The 6,715-nt window shown below is 44.8% G+C and overlaps 1 non-coding gene across 1 annotated transcript; it reads right to left on the reverse strand.

The window, feature by feature from the left end:
- Positions 1 to 6,201: 6,201 nt before the first annotated feature.
- On the reverse strand, positions 6,202 to 6,313 carry LOC120097200 (U6 spliceosomal RNA). The gene has a single exon (XR_015639249.1). It is a non-coding gene; the product is annotated as a U6 spliceosomal RNA (small nuclear RNA).
- Positions 6,314 to 6,715: the final 402 nt, after the last annotated feature.

Below are 6,715 nucleotides of genomic sequence, written 5' to 3' on the forward strand. Positions count from 1 at the left end.
AAAAAACAAAAAACAAAACAAAAACCCAAAAAACCCACCACCGCCACCAACGAATGGGCTGGAGGGGTGGTTTAGCAGTTAGGGGTGTCTACTATTCTTGCAGAGGGGCCAAGCTGGGTTCCTAAAATCTAGCTTAATGGCTCACAATTTCCTGTAACTGCAACTCCAGAGATGCCACCGAACTCCACGGACACCTACAATCATGTGCACAAAATACACACATACGCAATGAAAATTAATGGAAAATAAATCTCAAAAGGCAAACATCCTAACACAATACAATCCAAAGTGCTCGGGAATGACAGTAGGAAAAAAAAAGTCTTGTTTTCAATAGGTAAGATAGTGTGTGTGTGTGTGTGTGTGTGTGTGTGTGTGTTGGGATTACAGGCACGTGTCACTGTGTTTTCACTAACCGTTATGTTTCAGTCAGAACAGAAAGCTGTCTGTGTAGTACAGACAGCACAATTCATAGCATACTTAAGTCTTGAATCTGAGCTGATGTTCGTGAGGCAGCGTTGCACGTCACTACATGTATGGTGCAAAGTTTGTATGCTGTGTGTTCAAGAGCCCAGGCTGCTGTGAAGTCACGTGACACAGCGAGGGTAAGCCCGGTAGAAAACATCATGGACTCAGCACACATTTGATCTTGTATTACAGTTTGGTCCTCGCATGTTAAGAAGCCAGGTTTTTCGTGACCTGCAGTTTCAGTGTTGAGACCCACAGCTTAAACACTGTAATAATATCCACTCAATTTCTACTCAGTTTCAGACACAGTGAACTTTCAAAGGCCAGGCTTTCAATCCAGATGTTTCTCATCCTTTAATAATTGAGCACAAACTATTTATTCTTTCATACTCGACGCAGACTTCACTCCTGTAAAGCTTTCTCTGAAATCTCTAGGCAGAGGGACACATTGCTTCTTCCTCCTCCCAGCTCCTCAGCCACCATTTCTACCTCTAAGCTCAAACCAAGCTCTGTAGCCTGCGATTGCTCTTCTGTATTTACTCTGTGTACTCCTAAGATGATATTTACCGTATTTCCCCCCATGTGTGTTCATTTCCCCCCATTAGATGGTGAACTCTGGGGAGAAGTCTCTCATCTTTAGCTTCCCCAGGGACTAGCCCTGAGAACACTCCTTAGCTATGTAACTCAATATTTGACAGATGAGTGATTCCATATAATATAGTATGGAACCGCTGATGGTGGAGTCACTCTCTATACCCTTCACACTGAATAAAACATTAGAGGCAGCACATTAACATAGCAAACAGGCATCTGTGACATTTGAGAAATGGCCCCAGGCAGTGCCCCTACTCAGAGGAGACCCACCCGAATCTGAGATGGTACGTTAGTTTGGCTACTGCCTCTCCGTGTGCTGGGATTGTTGAGTGCTTTATGGGTGATTAGATCCAGTGGGTCATCGCTAAGGTTTTATGAACTTAACTGCTCATCGATTAATCCAAACAGGCAGTTATTAAATTCAGTATAAAGCACATTGCTGTGCGTTGCTCTAGACACCGCAGATACTACGAACCAACCAACCAAACAAACAAACAAGTGAACAAGCAGAAAAGGTATCACAGTCTATGCTGAAACAATTGTATTTAGTAATTGCCAGGTTGCTAAGGTAAATCTTTGCATAAATGGAGTTGGGTCAATATATTGGCAGGATGTCAGCTTTGTGTAGCTAGGGGAGACTCTGCACAAGGAGGCATATGCCAGCTCATTAATGTTCGGGGAACCCATAGGAACCTGTTTGGGCCTGGGCTTTTAGGGTGGAAGATGGGAGCTTTCCTGAAAATGTGACCAACGATCACAGTCCACCTTGGGATTACGGTGCCTGAAGAGTGAATTTAACGAGACCGAAGGCAGAACATTGATAGTCTTCTATCAAGTAGCCTGGACTTTCCCACGGAGGTCGCTTTGCTTCATAGCCTTGCCAGTGAGCTCTCTAGTTGTCCTTGCCCTGCGACGCTGGATGAAGTGATCGGTAACAAGCACTTATTCTGAACAGTTGACTGAAGGAGTATTTTCTTCTCTTCTTTGAGATAGATGCTTATCAAACTTGCTGTATAATCGAAGATGGCTTTGAACTTGTGGTTTCCTTGTCTCTGCTTCCACAGTAAATGTGTACCATGAAGTGTTGGGGGGCAGAATGAAGGGGCTTTGTATATGCTAGGCAAGGGAGTCAGTCTTCTATATTACAAAGACATGAAATATTTAGCTCGTTGAGATTTAAGTCAAAGTGGGACAATTGGGTAATAACATTTCTCTTTTCCTCCTCCTCTCCTCCCCTCCCCTCCCCTTCCCCGTCCCCCTCCTCCCCTGCCCTCCCCTCTCCTCCCCTTGCCATCCTCCCCTTGCCACCCCCTCCCTTCCCTCATCCCCTCCCCTCCTCCTCCTACCCCTCTCCTCCTCCTCCTTCTCCACCTTCTTCCTCTCTCTCTCTCTCTCTCTCTCTCTCTCTCTCTCTCTCTCTCAAGATAGAATAGAGCTCTGAGTTTGAGGCTGGGTTGAACTACAGAGTGAGTTCCAGGACACCCAGGGCTCACAGAGAGACCATGTCTTAAATAAACAAAACAAAAGAAAAAGATAGGATAGTAGTTCACACCCAAGGATTAGTGTGGTTTGTCAGAAAAATTGCAAAGGCTTTGGCTTGTTTAATCTCCAATCTCTCCCTCTCCCTCTCCCTCTCCCTCTCCCTCTCCCTCTCCCTCTCCCTCTCCTTCTCCCTCTCCCTCTCCCTCTCCCTCTCCCTCTCCCTCTCCCTCTCCCTCTCCTTCTCCCTCTCTCCCTCTCCCTTGTCCTCTCCACCCCCCACGCTTCTTCCTTTCTCTTTTCTTTGTTGGGGATTAAACCCAGAGCACATGCATGCTGCTAGGTAACGCACTCTACTTCTTAGCTATATTCCTATTCTTTCTGGAGATAATTTTTGAAATTTTATCAGTGCTGTTGAAGATTTTCTAAAAACTTTTTACGGATTCTTTGTGAATTTCACAACATGCACCCCAATTCCACTTACCTCCCAGTCCCTTCCTACCTGTCCTCTGCCCTTGTAATCTTCCCCTCAAAAGGAAAAAAAGGTCTCGTTGTAGAAGCTGTAGTGTGTCACAGTGCATCCCATAGTATACTGTACTGTGCACACTTCTTTAGTTGCAAATGTTCATTACAATGAGTCACTTGTCTGGTACAAGGCCTCTGGTTTCTGCGACAGTGTCAATATGGATCCTTACTGGGACTCCTCTCATGTCCTGCTGTTGCCCTGTGTCATGGGGATCCTGTGGCTTTGGATCTGTAGGGCCGGCCCCTTCATGCGCTCCAGCAGCTCACAAATGGGGTAGATGTTGGCGTGGAGCAACTTAAAGCCCCGGATTTGGACCTGAATGGTAGATGAGCTGCTCAGCCCATCAAGTGCGATGGAAATTTTACCTAAGATTGAACGCAATAAATTTTAAATCATTTAAAAGAAAATTTACTTATCTAATTATTTATTATATTTATGTATTTATTTTGTGTATGCGAGTACACTGTAGCTGTCTTCAGACACACCAGAAGAGGGCATCCGATCCCATTACAGATGGTTGTGAGGCGCCATGTGGTTGCTGGGAATTGAACTCAGGACCTCTGGAAGAGCAGTCAGTGCTCTTAACCGATGAGCCATCTCTCTTACGTGCACGAGTTTTGCCTGCATGTATGTGTGTGCACCACATGCAGGCCTGATGCCTATGGAGATCAGAAGAGGGTGTTTGGGCCCTTAGAGCTGGAGTAAGAGATGGTAGTGAGCTTCTATATGGTGCTGGGGGCCAAAGCTGAGGCTTACAAACGGGCAGTGAGTGCTTTTAACTGTTAAGTCAGCTCTCCAGCAAGCTTTTATAGCCTTTCAGGAATGGAATCGTGGAGCATATGGATACAGCTCATTTTTAATGAGGTCACTTAGTCCTCACCGTTATGATTTCAAGTAGCACACTCTTATGGCTCCATTGTGAAATGAGTGAATACTTGGCCCTCCGTCAGTGGTGCCATTTTGGGAGGTGTCTTAGTTTAAGTATTCTTGCTATGAAGAGACACCATGACCAGGCAAACATTATAAATCAACATTTAATTAGGGCTGGGTTACAGTTTCATAGGTTCAGCCCATTATCATCAAGGCGGGAGCATGGGAGCCTCCAGGTAGGCATGGTGTTGGAGGAGCCAAGAGTTCTACATCTTGATCAGAAAGTAGCCAGGAGGAGATTCTCTTCCTCAGGCATCTAGGAGGAGGGTCTTTTCCACACTGGGCTGAGCTTATGCATAGGACCTCAAAGCTCACCCCCACAGTGATGAACTTCTGCCAAGAAGGCCACACCTACTCCAACAGGGCCACATCTCCTAATAAGGCCACGATCTACGGCCAACCGTATTAAAGTCACCACAGCCTAATGGAGCTTTTAGGAGGTGAGCCTACCTGGGGGAAGTGGGTCACTGTGGTGGTGTCTGGTTCTTTTCTCCCAGTCCATCACTCTGCACTCTGATTCGCCAGACCTCATACTGTAGCTGCCAGAGACCCTTGCCATTCACAGTGCCTTCCCCACGCAGATTGACTGTATCCCTAAGACTGTGCCACAGTGGAGTCTGCCTTCTTTAGGCTGCTTCTGTTGACCGCTCTGTCACGGTGATTCAAGAAGCAGCTAATGTGTATAAAAACCGATATTAGTTGATATTTGCATTTTATTATTTTATTAGAATTGGCAATCTATTCTTAAACCATAAACTAGATTATTTAAGCAGGAGGAAGAGAGACTACTGCTTCTGTAAAGGGCCAAGTATATCTGCCAATCATGTTTTATAATTTTATTTATTTATTTATTTATTTATTATTTTTGCTTCAGTAGAGCACCTTATATTTTGATATTTGCAGCAGATATTTAGAGAAAAATACCTTCATTTGATATATCAAAACTGTCTGTAAAATCCATGGATTGAGATTAATAATCCCTAGAAAAGAGATGTGGACACTGTATTTTTTTTATTTAACTTCATATTTATGGTTGTTTAAAAATGGGAAACTATTATAAGTAGGTAGATCTTATATAACAAATTAAAAAATAACTAAAGAATACTTTGTTTTTTAATTTTTAAAAGATGTGTTTATTTTCTACGTTTGTGTGCCTGTATTAGTTTGTGTACCATGACTATGCCTGGTGCCTAGTGAGGCCAGAGGGCATCCCATCCCCTGGATCTGAAGGAGTTCAGGAGATTGTGATGTGGGGGTTGGGACTCAAACCCAGGTCCTTTGGAAGAGCAGAAAGCGAACACTCTTACCTTGTCTCTTCAGCCACCTTTTTCTTTTTGACCTTTCTGAGACAGGGTCTCTTATCACCCAGGCTGGCCTCAAATTACCAGGTACCTGAAGATAATCTAATGCCCCTGCCTCCTGTTCAGAGTACTGGGATTGTAAGTGTGTGCCTCCATGCCTGATTCTATGTGGTTGAGGGGATTGAAACCAGGGCTTCATGAGTTCCGCTCAAGTGCTCGATCTGAGAAACACTCTTAACTCGTGTTTAGAGAAAAGGATAGAATCCTGGAATTTCATGCCTTCCTCCTCTCCCTCCTCCTCCCCCTCCTCCTCCTCCTCCCCCTCCTCCCCTCTCCTCTTCCTCCTCCTCTTCCTCCTCCTCTTCCTCCTCTCCCTCCTCCTCTCCCTCCTCCTCCTCCCCCTCCTCTTCCTCCTCCCCCTCCTCCCCTCCCCTCTTCCTCCTCCTCCTCCTCTTCCCCCCTCCTCTTCCTCCTTCTGCCCTCCTCCTTTTCCTCCTTTTCCTCTTTTATAGAGAATACTTCTAATAGATACATCTATTACATGTGGTATACATCTACAATTCTAGCATGTGGGGGATAGAGGCAGGAGAATGAAGAGCTTCAGCTGCATACCAAGTCAAGCTAGACTGGGCTGCTTGAGACCCTGTATATATATATATGTATGTATATATCACACACACACACACGCACACACAGAAAAAATAAATACAATTAATAATAAGAAGGAATAATTGGGCTAGAGAGATGGCTCAGCGGTTAGGAGCACTGCTTGTTCTTCCAGGGGTCCTGAGTTCAATTCCCAGCAACCACATGGTGGCTCACAACCATCTGTAATGGGATCCGATGACCTCTGGTGTGTCTGAAGACAGAGACAATGTACTCATATAAATAAAAATAAATAAACCTTAAAAAAAGGAGTTCTTGCCAAATTTGTGTGTCGTTTTTGTGCAGGGGTCATGCTAACCTTATCTATGTAGTTCCTATGTCAGCATCTATGTTGTTCAAGTTGTATGACTATTCTTCCATAGGGCACGTCTGTAAGCCAAGTGGACCATGGGGAATCTATGTCAAAAAAATAGCTCAAGTAGTCAACTTTGTACTGCATGTATTTTCTACAGTGAGACGTAAAGAATCATGAGGAAGTACAGGCCTGCAGCCCTCAACTTACTTGAACAGAAGCTGAGGAGTTAAAAGTTCAAGGTCCCGGGGCTGGGGATTTAGCTCAGTGGTAGAGCGCTTACCTAGGAAGCGCAAGGCCCTGGGTTCGGTCCCCAGCTCCGGAAAAAAGAACCAAAAAAAAAAAAAAAAAAAAAAAAGTTCAAGGTCCCGTTGGGCTAGAGGGTGAGTTTCAAGGCCAAGCTGGAGAACTTAGAGAAAGCCTCTCTCCAAATAAAGAGATGAAGGAAGAAGAGTTAGAGAG

The sequence above is a fragment of the Rattus norvegicus genome, chromosome 15 (assembly GCF_021556685.1).
Source record: "Rattus norvegicus strain SHRSP/BbbUtx chromosome 15, alternate assembly SHRSP_T2T, whole genome shotgun sequence".
Taxonomy (NCBI): domain Eukaryota; kingdom Metazoa; phylum Chordata; class Mammalia; order Rodentia; family Muridae; genus Rattus; species Rattus norvegicus.